This window comes from Lissotriton helveticus, chromosome 3_2, assembly GCF_964261635.1.
Source record: "Lissotriton helveticus chromosome 3_2, aLisHel1.1, whole genome shotgun sequence".
Classification (NCBI taxonomy): Eukaryota; Metazoa; Chordata; class Amphibia; order Caudata; family Salamandridae; genus Lissotriton; species Lissotriton helveticus.
In genome coordinates this window covers 216,821,199-216,835,140 of record NC_136062.1, presented here as the reverse complement: position 1 = coordinate 216,835,140, position 13,942 = coordinate 216,821,199, and positions in this window count along the sequence as shown.

Here is a 13,942-nt window from a genome sequence, read left to right as displayed (position 1 = left end):
TTGCCACTTGGTGACCCCCGACCAGATCCTGCCCAATGTGCTGTGCCCAGTACGGTTGGCGGACAATTCAGAGAGCCTGTGACAGATGGCCCGAATCCCCTTCGAGTGGGGGGGGTGTCGGGCATGCTGAAAGTGACCGTCCGGGACGATGCCCCCGTGGACTGCCTCCTCGGGAACGACCTAGAAAGTCCCCCCTGGGCCCACGTCGAGCGGAGAGAGCATCTGGGGATGCTAGGCCTTCCCGAGTGGGTCTGTGCGACCACCCGATCCATGGCCGCCCGGGCCACCGCCCTGACTGAATCCACCCCGACCGAAGAACCGGATTGGCCCGCGCCTCCGCCGCCTTCTGTCCCTGAAAACGCCGACCCTGAGCCCGGCTCACTGGGGCCCACCCGTGAAGAAATTGCCGAGCTCGGCGACCTCCCGGAACTAGCCCAATGGCGCCAAGAAGGTGGCCCCACACGAGAACAGTTCCGTCAAGAACAGAAAGCGTGTCCATCCCTCGAGGGGACCCGACAGCAAGCCGTCGCTCAAGCCGCCGGAGACCCATCGGGGTCCCACTGGGTCTATTGGGACAACGATCTCCTCTACAGCGAACAGAAAATTGCCGAACTGGGGGCCAGCCGGGTGCTGGTGGTCCCCCTCCGCTTCAGAGACTTCCTCCTGAACCTGGCACACGATGTGCCCCTCGCCGGGCACCTGGGGCAGGACAAAACCTACAGCCGCCTGGTGACCCATTTCTACTGGCCAAAAATGAGAAATGATGTGAACAATCACTGCCGGACTTGCCCAACCTGCCAAGCCAGCGGGAAGAGCGGAGGGAAGCACAAGGCCCCCCTTCAACCCTTCCCAGTCGTCAACACCCCATTCGAGCGGGTGGGGATCGACATCGTGGGGCCTCTGGAGCCCCGAACCTCTCAAGGTCACCGTTTTATTCTCGTCCTGGTGGACCATGCCACCCGCTATCCCGAAGCCATCCCTCTCCGGACCGTGACGGCCCCCGTGGTGGGCCGGGCGCTGATGGGGATCTTCTCCCGGGTGGGCTTCCCCCGAGAGGTCGTCAGTGACCGGGGTACGAACTTCATTTCCCGATACATGAAGTCCCTGTGGCAACAGTGCGGGGTCACGTACAAGTTTATGACCCCCTACCACCCCCAAGGGAATGGACTGGTGGAACGTTTCAATCGAACCCTCAAGGGGATGATCATGGGCCTGGAAGAGCCCTTGCGACGCCAATGGGATGTATTGCTGCCCTGCCTCCTCTTCGCCTATCGGGAGGTCCCTCAGAAGTCCCTGGGGTTCAGCCCCTTCGAACTATTGTACGGACACCCTGTCCGGGGTCCCCTCAGCCTGGTCAAAGAAGGCTGGGAGGTTGCAGCCCGAGATGCTCCCCCCGACGTCTACCGGTACCTCCTGACCCTCCGAAACCAGATTCGGAAGTTCCGGGAACTTGCCGAGGCCAACCTCGAGGCCAGCCAAGAGAAGATGAAACGCTGGTATGACCAGAACGCCTCTTCCATCGAGTTCGAGCCGGGCCAACAGGTCTGGGTCATGTCCCCGGTCGAACCCTGTGCCCTCCAGGACAAGTGGACTGGGCCCTTCAAAGTGGTGGAGCGCAAGAGCCCTGTCACCTACCTGGTGGACATGGAGTCCCCCAGGAACCCCCTTCGGGTCCTCCACGCCAACAGGCTCAAGCCTCACTTTGTCCGAACGGAACTTAGCCTGCTGATAGCTACTGATAGCGGGGCCGAAGACGACTCCGAGCCCCTACCAGACCTCCTGAGCACCTCCGAGAAAGACGGCTCCGTAGAGGGGGTCACCCTCTCCTCCGCCCTGACCCCAGAACAGCGCCAGGACTGCCAAAAACTGTTGGGTCAATTTACAGACTTGTTTTCTCTCACCCCCGGAGTCACCCAGTGGTGCGTCCACGATGTCGACACCGGGGACTGCCCGCTTGTGCGCCACCGGGCCTACTGAGTTCCCGACCGAGTTTGGACCTGCATTCAATCGGAGGTCTACAAGATGCTGGCCCTGGGGGTGGTCAAACCCTCTGACAGTCCATGGGCCAGTCCCGTCGTCCTGGTCCCAAAAGCCGCCGCCCCTGGCGCCACTCCCGAACTGCGATTTTGTGTAGACTACCGGGGGCTGAACGCCGTCACCCGGACCGATGCTCACCCCATTCCCCAGGCCGACGAACTGATCGACCGCCTGGGGCGGCCCGCTACCTGAGCACATTCGACCTAACCTCCGGCTACTGGCAGATCAGACTCACCCCGGGCGCCCAAGAGCGCTCCGCTTTCTCAACCCCCGATGGCCACTACCACTTCAGGGTGATGCCCTTCGGGATGAAAAATGCTCCGCAACCTTCCAGAGGCTGGTCAATAAGGTACTGGCAGGGCTAGAAGAGTTCAGCGCCGCATATCTGGACGATATTGCGTTGTACAGCCTCCACTGGTCCGAGCACCTCCAGCACCTTTGGGAGGTCCTGACGGCCCTCAGACGGGCCGGACTGACCATAAAAGCAAGCAAGTGCCAGATCGGCCAAGGGTCCGTGACCTATCTGGGACACCAAGTGGGGAGCGGCCATGTGGCTCCCCTTCAACCCAAGATCGACGCCATCATGGCCTGGGAGCCCCCGGTCACCCAGACAGCAGTCGGAGCCTTCCTAGAGCTCACTGGGTATTACCGGCGCTTCGTGAAGAATTATGGGAGCATTGTGGGCCCCCTCACCGAACTCACTTCCAAGAAGCAGCCACAGAAGGTGCACTGGACACCCGAGTGTCAGGCCGCCTTTGAGACTCTGAAGACAGCAATGTGTACCGCCCCCGTGCTCCAAGCCCCCGACTACAGCCGGGAATTCGTGGTCCAAACCGATGCCTCGGAGCACGGTGTCGGGCGGTCCTTTCCCAAATCAACCCCGAAGTAGTTGATCAACCTGTGGCCTTCATCTGCCGACATCTGCTGGCCCGAGAGCAACGCTGGAGCACCATTGAACGAGAGGCCTTCGCCATGGTGTGGGCCCTCAAGAAACTCCGACCCTATCTCTTCGGCACCCACTTCCGGGTGCAAACTGACCACCGGCCGTTGCAGTGGTTGATGCAGATGCGAGTAGAGAACCCAAAGTTGCTGCGATGGTCCATCTCCCTACAAGGGATGGACTTCACTGTAGAACATCGCCCCGGCAACGACCACGCCAACGCCGACGGCCTGTCCCGCTTCTTCCGCCTCGGCGAGGAGGACCCCCAAGAAGATGGGTGACTCTCCCTGCCTTCAGCTGGGGTGGACGTGTGTTGGACCCGGCCTCGTGGCGTGGTCCCACTCCTCCCGCATGGCGGGCCCTGGACGGCATCGACCCCTGTCCTCCCCCCGGAAGCTACCCTCTCCAACCTTCAACGAGAGCCGCCCCTCCTGGCGACCCCCCGGCTCTCCCCCTCAGGAACACGCCGACCCCTACTCGCCCCACTCTGCTGGTCCGGCCCCTACCCCGGGCCGCCATCTCAGGCCCCGACTCCATCTTGGGCCCTCCACGTCCGGACCACGTGGCCTCGGTCCGACCTCGGCTGCGGCCCCAGCGAAGCCCCGACATCGAGGCACCAAGATCCAACCAGGTGGTAGAGCGGCCACTTGATGGATCAAGGAGGAGGGGAGTTTCGATGGCCCTCCAGCCGTCCCCGGATACCTGGTTTCGATCGCCCTCCGGCCTCCCTGGATGCTGGCTCCACCCCCCTGCTGGGTTTTCATGACACCCTCATCCCGGCCCCTCTGACCCTCAGGCACGAGGGTCCGGACATCAAAGGACTCCAGACCTATATCTGGGGCAGCTATGGAATGGGTCGGCAGTTGTATCCTGGAGTCGAGAGCCCTGCTGATTGAATCGCGGCTGACCCTGAGAAGAACTCGCTACTTTGAACCCTGGAACCTTGGAGCCCTGCTGACCTGGTCGTGGCCCCCCTACTTGCTGAGAAGAAGATCCTCACGGAACATCGGAGCCCTGCTGACGCTGTCGCGGCTCGACCTCGCTGAACCATCCTCGGAGCCCTGCTGACGCTGTCGCGGCTCGACCTCGCTGAACCATCCTCGGAGCCCTGCTGACGCTGTCGCGGCTCGACCTCGCTGAACCATCCTCGGAGCCCTGCTGACGCGGCTCGACCTCGCTGAACCATCCTTGGAGCCCTGCTGACGCTGTCGCGGCCCGACCCCGCTGAACCATCTTCGGAGCCCTGCTGACGACGTCGCGGCTCGACCTTGCGGCTCGACCTTGCGGAACCCCCCAGCTCGAGGTGTGGAATCTAACTGGGGGGCACTACCAACCAGAATATAAGATCCTTAATTATTGCCCGGCGGTGTCGCCTCTTGAACCCACAAAGAAGTTAAACTACTGAAGAGGCAGGCGCTGGAGACTGGAAGGCAGGAAACAAGGTTTTTTATTCTCTCTGGAGGAGAACACAACGAAACGGACAGAAGGTATCGTTCTGAGGTGCTCTAACTGCATCCCTGAGGCCTGGCCTCTTATACACAAGTTTATCTCTTTATTACATGTAACACATTCTCGTCGATACTTTGATGTACGGAAAGACATCCTCAGAATCCCCCCCTTCCCAGCCCGTTCCCACGCAAGGTTACAGTGGAAGTCCCCGCCCCGTTCACAACAGGTGATGATCATCGCGCAGCTGGATATTCCGCCGATTCACGGAGTGTGTGGGTTTCGATCGGATCTCGTGGGATGGGGGGCTTTGATCATCTCGGGGGTCCTTTGAGGAGGGAAGCTTTCTATTGTATGGGGAGGGGCAAGGGATTGGTATCGGCAAAGCTAGGTGTCGGTCTGGGAACGGGGAAGACAAACGGGCACACGGGGAAAAGGGGTTTGCATCAAAGGGCCGGAGATCATGAAAGGGAGGCAGGGAGGTGTCGCGTTGGGAACAGGATGAGGGCCTGGGGCAGAGCAGCGCCGAAGAGGGGTTTATGACTTAAGGCAGGTGCAAGCAGGGGGTTGCCAGCGAAGCTAGGAGGGAGAGAGAGGCGCGCTGGCTCTCGGCGAGAGCAGGGAAGCCATGGTGCCCAAAATGGCGGCTGTTTTACGCGCACAAAAGGTCTAAGGAGAGCAAGAGGGCGCCGATAATGTTGACGGTTTTTAGCCTAACTTTCAACAGTCCTCCCTTTTCAACATATCTAGCCAACTTGCTTATTCAATGTCAATTTTCATCAAATTCCTAACTTCGGTATCATACAATGCCTTCATATGTTCGCTTCCAATGTCCACAGTTTTGGGAAAAATATAACTCGCACATAAAGAACACATAGGTGGCAAACATTGAATTCCTAAGCATAGGCCACATATTACAACTACGGGAATCAGGATAATGGTGAGCAGTCTCCAGCCCCAGCTTTTGACGGTGTCCCAGAACCAACCACCAAGCGACCATTCTTCTTGCTCTTGATGAACTTCCGAAGAGAGTCTGTGAAGATGTTCGATGGCTTTGTACACTGAGGGTGAGTTGTCCGGTATGTATGTACAACAGCTGGCCCCAATAATGCGGCATGCTCCTCCACGGTCCGCCAGAACCACATCTAGAACGAGGCGGTTCTGAAGAGCCACCAAACGGACCGCTTGGAGCTCGGCAGTGTTGTTGGCAAAGATGCCCGCTGTGATGTTCATGGTTGTCTCGACTGCCTGAGTCAAATGTCGGATGGCACGGCTGTTTGCCATCGGGCCCCAGAGGGGGACGAGTCCTTTCATAGCATCGAGGAACTGTGCCCCTGTTGAGTCGGCTTGCTCAACGTCTTTGGCTCGTTTTTGTCTGTGGTGATTCGCTGGGGCCACATAAGTTGGAGGAAGGACGAAGGAGATGTAGCAAGTGCCCCCCCAGCCTTTGGGGAGCCAGGTGTAGGCCTTCGTGCCGCAGATGAAATACATGTTTGGAGATGACACAAAGGAAGGTGGATCCGTGGAATCCAGAGTGCTGGTAAAACGGCAAGCGCTGCGACCCACCAGCTGTGTCCCAAGTCCTTCTACACACATGTGGCCTGTGACGTTGATGACCGTCAGGGCCACAGTCAGAGTGGCAGCCGTTCGTTTCCGCAGATAGGAGAAGGTGGGTCTGGTTGGATTGTTGAACACCTGCATTTCGATTCGTTCTTTGGCCGGGATGTCCATTTGGATCGAGTCGCTGGGGGTCAGCGGGCAGAAGTGTGTCTTTGTCTTGTTTCGCCCGGCCCCATGAGAAGAATGTGCTGCAGTTCTGCTGGAGGTGGCATTTCCCGTATAGCTCTCTTGCAGGAGGATCAGCCAGGCAAGGCAGGAGCCGTGGACAGAGAAGGGTGAAGGGATGAATGGTATTGAATGTCCAGTGGCATGGGGTAGCAACCCACAGATCCAGCAGTTGGAGGCGTTGGTGGCAAGATTGTGCTGGTGAAGTAGCTGCACGAAAGAGTTGTTCCAAAACTCCTTTCGCCTCTCTCTTAGTTGAGGAGAGAGCGAAATTAGATAATGTTCCTTCATGGTGGTAGGCTGAGCAGTGGTCAGGAATGTTTCGTGAGCAGGTGCGTGTTCTTCCATAATCCAGAGCGTAGTCATGAGGAGAAAACAGAGGAGGATTACGATGAAGAGTGCAATTGTCTTTGAGCTATGGAGTCTGTCTGTTCTCGGATTTCTGTAGTGGGTATTTCCTGTTGTCTCAGTCGGCTTCTTGTTTGGCGCTTCCATCATCTTCTTATCTGGCGCTTCCATCATCTTCGTCTTCAAGGTGCTCGGTAGTGGGCAGGACCACAGACTTAGTTTTAGCTTCTCTCCAGGTAACCCTTGGTAGTTTGGGTCACCGTTCTGAGATTCTTTAACCTAGTCCGTGGCCTACTTAGCCGAAGCTCCCTCCTTTCGCCGCAGGAAATACCCTTCTCGAGATGGCACAGTGGGGTCAGGATGTTTTGAAAGTTCAAGTGTCTCTATGTCAGGATAGCAGTTCAACGATGGTCGGTCCTGGTTCAGGAGCTCTTCTTGGGTGTTGACGGTGTCTGTCGTGGCCAGGGCTGGGGAGACCTTTTTGCAGTGATGGGCGTGCAGCCAATGTTTCTTCCCCTCCACTCGAAGTGCGGTCCGAGTGGTGATCAGCACTTGCCAGGGGCCCGTCCACCGGGGTTCCAAACTCTTTGATCGCTGAAAATTTCGGATCAGCACGAAGTCCCCCGGCTGGATGGCGTGACCCGGACCCCTGGAAGCATCGGGGATGGCCTGCTGCACCTGCTGATGAAGGACAGACAAAGTTTCAGTCAATTTGCACAGATAATCAGACATTAGGACATCCGGAACGTCATGAATGGAAGTTGGTTTCGGGGCAGACCAGACGCTCATGGGTCGACCGAAGACAACTTCATAAGGGGTTAAGTGATGTCGGGTGGGGGTGGAGCGCATCGATAGCAATGCCAGTGGGAGGGCGTCTGGCCATTTCAGGCCCGTCGTAGCCACTATTTTGGCCAGTTTAAGCTTGAGTGTGGCATTGTGTCGTTCGACAAGCCCAGCAGATTGAGGGTGGAAGACTGCGTGGAATTTCTGTTTAATACCCAGCCCATTTAGGATGAGCTGGATAACGTTGGCTACAAAGTGGGGGCCATTATCACTCCATAGAACACGACAGAGGCCATAACGGGGGAAAAACTCCTTTAACAGGACCTTTGCAGTGGCCATAGCGGTGTTGTCACGGGTTGGATATGCTTCCACCCATTTGCTAAATGCGCACACCACGACAAGTACATATTTCAGGCCTTGGCATCTGTCTAGCTGGATGTAGTCCATCTGCAGGACTTCAAATGGGTGGTTTGGGACCCCAAATCCCCCCCGTGGTACTACAGTTCCTTTCCCGGGGTTGTGTTGCAGGCATATTAAGCATTGTTGGACCAGGCGTTTGGCGGAATCTGGGATCTTGTCATTGTGCCAAACCCTGGAGACAAGTTCGATCATGGGGGCTGATCCTATGTGGGCAGGGGAGTGTGCCATGGTTAATATGGGAATCAAGTACGAATCAGGTAGTAGCCATTTGTTCGTGTCTTTTGTCCGCCAGCAGCCTTCATCGTCTTTCAATCCCACCCGTGTCCATTCAGTCAATTCGTGCTGTGTGCTAGTCGTTTGTATGTCTCTAATTGTGTCTTTGGCGTCAGTCCAGTTTTCTGCTTGTGACCTGGTCACGTACATATGTGTTGTCGTTCTATTTTCAGCTGTCGTTCGGGCGGTAATGTCGGCTAGTGCATTTCCCTGTCCGATAATGTCTGTCACTTTCTTGTGTGCCTGGCATTTGATAACGGCAAGTCTGTTGGGGAGGAGGACAGCTTCGATTAAGGCGGAGACTAAATCCCCGTGCAAAATGGGTGTGCCGTGTGAGGTCAAGTATCCTCTCTCCCTCCAGAGGAGCCCAAAATGGTGAACCACCCCGAAGGCATACTGGCTGTCAGTGTAAATGTTCGCTGTGGTTCCTGTTGCCAGGATGCAGGCTCGCGTCAAAGCAATCAGTTCCGCTGCCTGGGCAGATCGCTGGGTGATGCGGGCTGTTTCTACTACAGTTCGAGCCGTGGTGACTGCATAGGCAGCGGAAGTGGTACCATCGGAGAGTTTGATGCAAGAACCGTCCACCCACAACTCCCCGTCGGGGTCAGGGAACGCTGTGTCTCTGAGATCGACCCTACTCCTGGTCTGTTCGTCCGTAAGAGTCACGCAGTCATGTACGGGGTGCACATTGGGATCGTTCTCTGGCAAGGGTAACAGAGTTGCTGGGTTCAGTGTGGTGCATCTTTTCAGGGTGATATGGGGGGCAAGCAAGGTTAGTTCGTATCCAGTCAGTCGTGCACTCGTCAGATGTTGCGTCTTGGTTTGGTTCAGGAGGGTGTCGACTGCATGGGGTACCAGTACCGTGAGGGAATTCGAGAGTACAATCCCCTCACTTTGTCGGATAGAGACTGCAGCAGCAGCTACAGCTCGAAGGCAGGCAGGCAAGGCCCTGGCGACAGGGTCAAGAGTGGCAGAGAAATAAGCGCACGGTCGTTGCTTAGGGCCGATGGCCTGGGTCAGGACAGATAAAGCGCACCCCTCCCTTTCGTGAGTGTAAAGGGAGAAGGGCTTTTTGTAATCAGGGGTACCCAGGACAGGGGCTGAGCAAAGGGCATCTCGTAGTTCCGTGAAGGAAGTTTGACACTCAGGAGTCCAAGGGAGTGGGAAAGGGACGTCTTTGTTTAGCAGAGAAAGCAGTGGTTTTACAACGAGGCTGAAGTTTGGCAACCATTGTCGGCAGAAGGAGGTGAGGCCTAATAGGGAGCGAACCTGCTTCTGGGTTTTAGGGACAGGGGTATCTAGAATGGTTTGGATTCGATCAGGGGTGAGTTTTCTTCCATCTTTGGACAGAAGGTGGCCTAGGTAAGTGACCTGGGGTAGGCAGAATTGCAACTTCTTCTTGGAGACCTTGTGGCCATTTTCCGCAAGGAAGTGCAAGAGTTGAATGGTGGCGGTAACCGCTAGAGGGGTGGTGTCGGCTGCCAAAAGGATGTCATCGACATATTGTACCAACACCACCCCGTCGGGTAACCGGACTTGGTCTAGTTGTCTTTTGAGGGCCTGGCTGTAGATGCTAGGGCTCTCCGTGTAGCCTTGAGGGGCTCGGCAAAACCTATATGAGCGGGATTTTAGGGTAAAGCCGAAAATATATCGGCTGTCTGGGTGGATGGGGATGGAGAAGAATGCGTTCTTGAGGTCGATGACGGAAAAGGTGGTGGCAGTGGATGGAATCAAGGTCAGGATGGTGGTGATGTCTGAGACCACAGGGTACTGGGGTACCACCACTTTGTTGATCTCTCGGAGGTCGATGATGAAACGGTATGCTTTCTCATCTCCCTCTCCCTGCTTCTTGATAATGGGCAAGATAGGGCTGTTGCAAACGTTGCTAACCACTTCCTCTACCACTCCTGCGTCTATCAGTGACTGGATAATCATTACCAATGCCTTCTCGCCCTCTGGCGATATCCGATATTGTGGGAGTTTTGGGAGTGTTGCGTCTGGTCGGACAGTAATGTGCACTGGGTCAATTAACATACGCCCTACGTCCGAATCCGCTTTGGCCCACAGATACGGAGGTAGAGTGTCAAGCAGGGACGCGTCAACGTCGGTGATGGAAAACATGTGTCGGGGGGAACAATGTCTAAGCAGAACGGGGTTGTCGTAAAGAAACACTCGAACTCCATCTTGAGAACACCTAATCGTCGCTCGGAAGTGTTTCAGTAAGTCAAGTCCCATAATGGCGTCAGGGCTATTGGAGGAAAGCAAGAACGTGGTGTCGGTGGTGTTGTTTTCTACGTCAAAGAGAATCGGGGCAGACAAAGGGTTGGTGGAGGGCGTTCCATCGAAACCTGTCGATGTTATGAGTGAGCCAGACAAGGGTGCCCTTGGAATCAGTCGTTTAGATAATGCACTACGTGTTGCGCCAGTGTCTACCAGAAATGGAGACTTGGTACCCAGGACCTTAGCAGTGACATAAGGGCCCTGCTGGTCAACATAGAGCTCGACTGGATCCCTCCCTCGCCCTTGGCTGTCCTATGCAAAGGTGTGAGTGTCGTCATAGTCAGATTGTTGATATTGGTTCTGCCTGGGTCGATCGAACGTATTTGGTCTGCTTGATCTGTCGTTCGTTGCGTCATTTGGGGGCCCTCGTGGTGGTCCCTTAGGTCTCGGTCCGTTAGCTACATCCCTGGGGTCTCTGTTTCTGATCATTTCCAGAAGAACTGGGCACTGGGATTTCCAATGGCCAGTCCCTTTGCAGAAAGCGCACTGGTCTTCTCTAAGGTCTGTGCGTCCACTGTAGGGAGTCAGAGTGCGGTCCTGGGGAAATGTAGTCTTAGGGACGTTTGTCTGGTAGTTTCCCCGGTATTGGTCTCGTCCTATAGTCACCCCTTGCAGTTTGGCAATCATCACCCTCTCTTTTAAGTCTTTCTTCTTTCTCTCTGTCGCCCTATCGTTTTCATTTTTCTGATGCTCATAATATTGGGCCATTTGGAGAATCGCTGTAGGTTTGGAGGCTGCCCAACTACTCTCGCTGGCCTGTAGTTTCTGGGAGATTTCCAATGATAGGCCCTTAACATAATTCTGGACAAACAGATGGTGTCCGGTTGCAGTGGTCATGTCCTGGCCGCTGTAATCGGAGAACACCGTTTCAAACCGGGAGAAGTACTCCGATACGTCCTCCTGGGGTTTTTGGCGACAGGCTGTTACTATCGACCAGTCCACTTTCTTTTCTGGGATTTGGGTTTTTAATTTCTCTACGATTTTATCTGGGAGGTCTAGAATGGATTTCAACGGCTTTTGTCCTGGTCCCCGTTGTTTGTCCAGTTCATCGAGTTGTGACCAGGTATGTCCGAACAGCTCAAGGTGGTCGACTTTCCGGATTTGCTTCCACACATCAGCTGGTAGACATAACCCGAAGAACAAGTCGATGTCAGCCAGGGTCATGATCGTTGAACCCAGGGCTGTACCCAATTCAGTATAGAAGGCAGTGGGGTTTTTACGTAGGTCGGGTAGAGATTTCCGGAATGTCAGTATCTCTTGCCGGTCCCATGGCTGGTAGACCCAGTTGTATACTACCCTTCCCTTCGCATCTTGGTTGTTTGCATCATCGTGAGTCCCTGTACCCCGAGGGGGAACCCAGTAAGGGGCAGCCTCACGTATCGGCATCATGGTGTTAGATTGCTCGGTTGGTGGTTCGGTCACTACGGGGGCTGCGGATTTAGCTCCCGGCTTTCGTTCAGTGAGGTGGCGGAAAACCTCAAGCGTACGCGTAAGGAGGTCCGACACATCACACTCGCCCTCATCCCCGATATCGACCTTCCGGTACAGAGTCCTTAGGCTCTCGGGGCCTTTGTCTCGATATCGGTCCTCGTATGCATTCAAGACATGATAACACAGTCGTACGGTAAAATGTCGTCTGTGACTCCCTGTATACGAGCTGAACATATCTGTGATGTACTCTTCATCATCCTTCCTTTCTACCAGTGTCCTTGCTATTTTGTCGATCCCCGCTCGCTCATCTTTGTCTAGCCTGTTTGTTCTTGCAGAGCCAGCCCCTCGAGTCTCATGGTCGTCTAACGTCGTTGTTGATGCGGGTTTTAATACAAGGGGTTCGGCCGGCACAGAGGCCATTGGGGCCGACGCTGTGGCGGTACCTTTGTTTGTACCTGGGGGTGGCGCGTGCTGCGCCAAGGGTTGAGAAGGGGCATATGGAGGGGGCATGTAGATGATAGGAGGTCCTCATTGGCTTGTCGTTTCGAGGGTAAATCAGGGTAGAGCATGGAGGGGGTTCTAACCGGACACTGGCTTGGCGTTTCCCTTTCTAGTTTCTGTTTGGCTTTCTCTCTTTCCTCTATCTCCTTTTTTAGTTTCTGAGCAGCTAGGTGGGCTGCTTTTTGCAGCTCTTTTTCCAACCTACTCTCAGTTTTCTTTTTACGTTGTTCAGTTTCTTTTCGCCACATGCCGAAGCTATCAAGCATAGTAGGTGTTGTCTTGTTTTTACCCAGGGCAGTTTCTAGCGTTTTTATTTTATCATCATCGAAGGATCCTATCAGGGGCCATTGACTTTCTTGACCCTGTTTTGTATATTTATGCCATAGTTTACTATAGGCAATAGCGGTCAATCCATGCTTCATGAACATGTCCTTATTAGGGGTGCCTTCCAGTGGGGCTGGATGGTCCATCTCTAATAAGCGGTCCGGGCTAAACAGGCTACTAATCAGTGGGGAGAAGACAGACATGACGGCTCGTAACGAGGGACTAAAAAGTCAGCACTGCCTATCTTATCACTAGGTGCAAAGACTGGACAGAATATTTCTATTCTACGTTGTTTGCAGGCAGTGAATACCTCATGGATCAAAAAAACCAAAGACCAATAAATAACAATGGGGAGAATGAGCAGGTCCGCAAAGATTTGCGTTACCTACCCTTTTCACTATCTGCAAAAAGGGTGGTCTCTTCCCTGTTTGCAGACAGGGAATCTCCAGGAAACAATAGTTTGCGAACAACAGTTCAATTTCAAGTGATTATTGGGCGGGGGAAAAAATAAGCACGGCTGCTGCCCTACCTATCCTCCACTGTTTGCAAAGAGAGAGCCCGTTGTTTCTCCGTTTGCAGACAGTGAATCCCTCATAGATCAAGATAACAAAAGACCGATAAATAACAATGGGGAGAATGAGTAGGTCCGCAAAGATTTGCGTTACCTACCCTTTTCACTATCTGCAAAGAGGGTGGTCTCTTCCCTGTTTGCAGACAGGGAATCTCCAGGAAACAATAGTTTGTGAACAACAGTTCAGTTTCAAGTGATTATTGAGTGGGGGAGAAAATAAGCACGGCTGCTGCCCTACCTATCCTCCACTGCTTGCAAAGAGAGAGACCGTTGCTTCTCCGTTTGCAGACAGTGAATCTCCAAATAAACAAAAAAGAGCAATACTAGTATTTTTTAAACAAACAGGCAATCAAACAAATTTCGCGACTTGTCGTGGTTACACGACCTTACCCGGACCGCATGGACAGTTTCCTGTCTTCCGAATCCAGCGCCCGATCGTCCTCTCTTCTCCGTTATCCTCGCGGCACTCCTGATGGTTCCCAGTCAGGACCGTAGATCACTCGAGAGAGGTCTGTTCGGAACCAGTGAAGTTCGGATGATCGGCTGTCAGACGAGGGTCTATCGGACAGACGCGTTCCCGATCGTCGCAGTCGTTCACTTTGTCGTCAGGACCTCTCCCACTGGATCCATGGGTCGCTGATGGGCCCCACGCTTGGGACGCCAATTGTGGAATCTAACTGGGGGGCACTACCAACCAGAATATAAGATCCTTAATTATTGCCCGGCGGTGTCGCCTCTTGAACCCACAAAGAAGTTAAACTACTGAAGAGGCAGGCGCTGGAGACTGGAAGGCAGGAAACAAG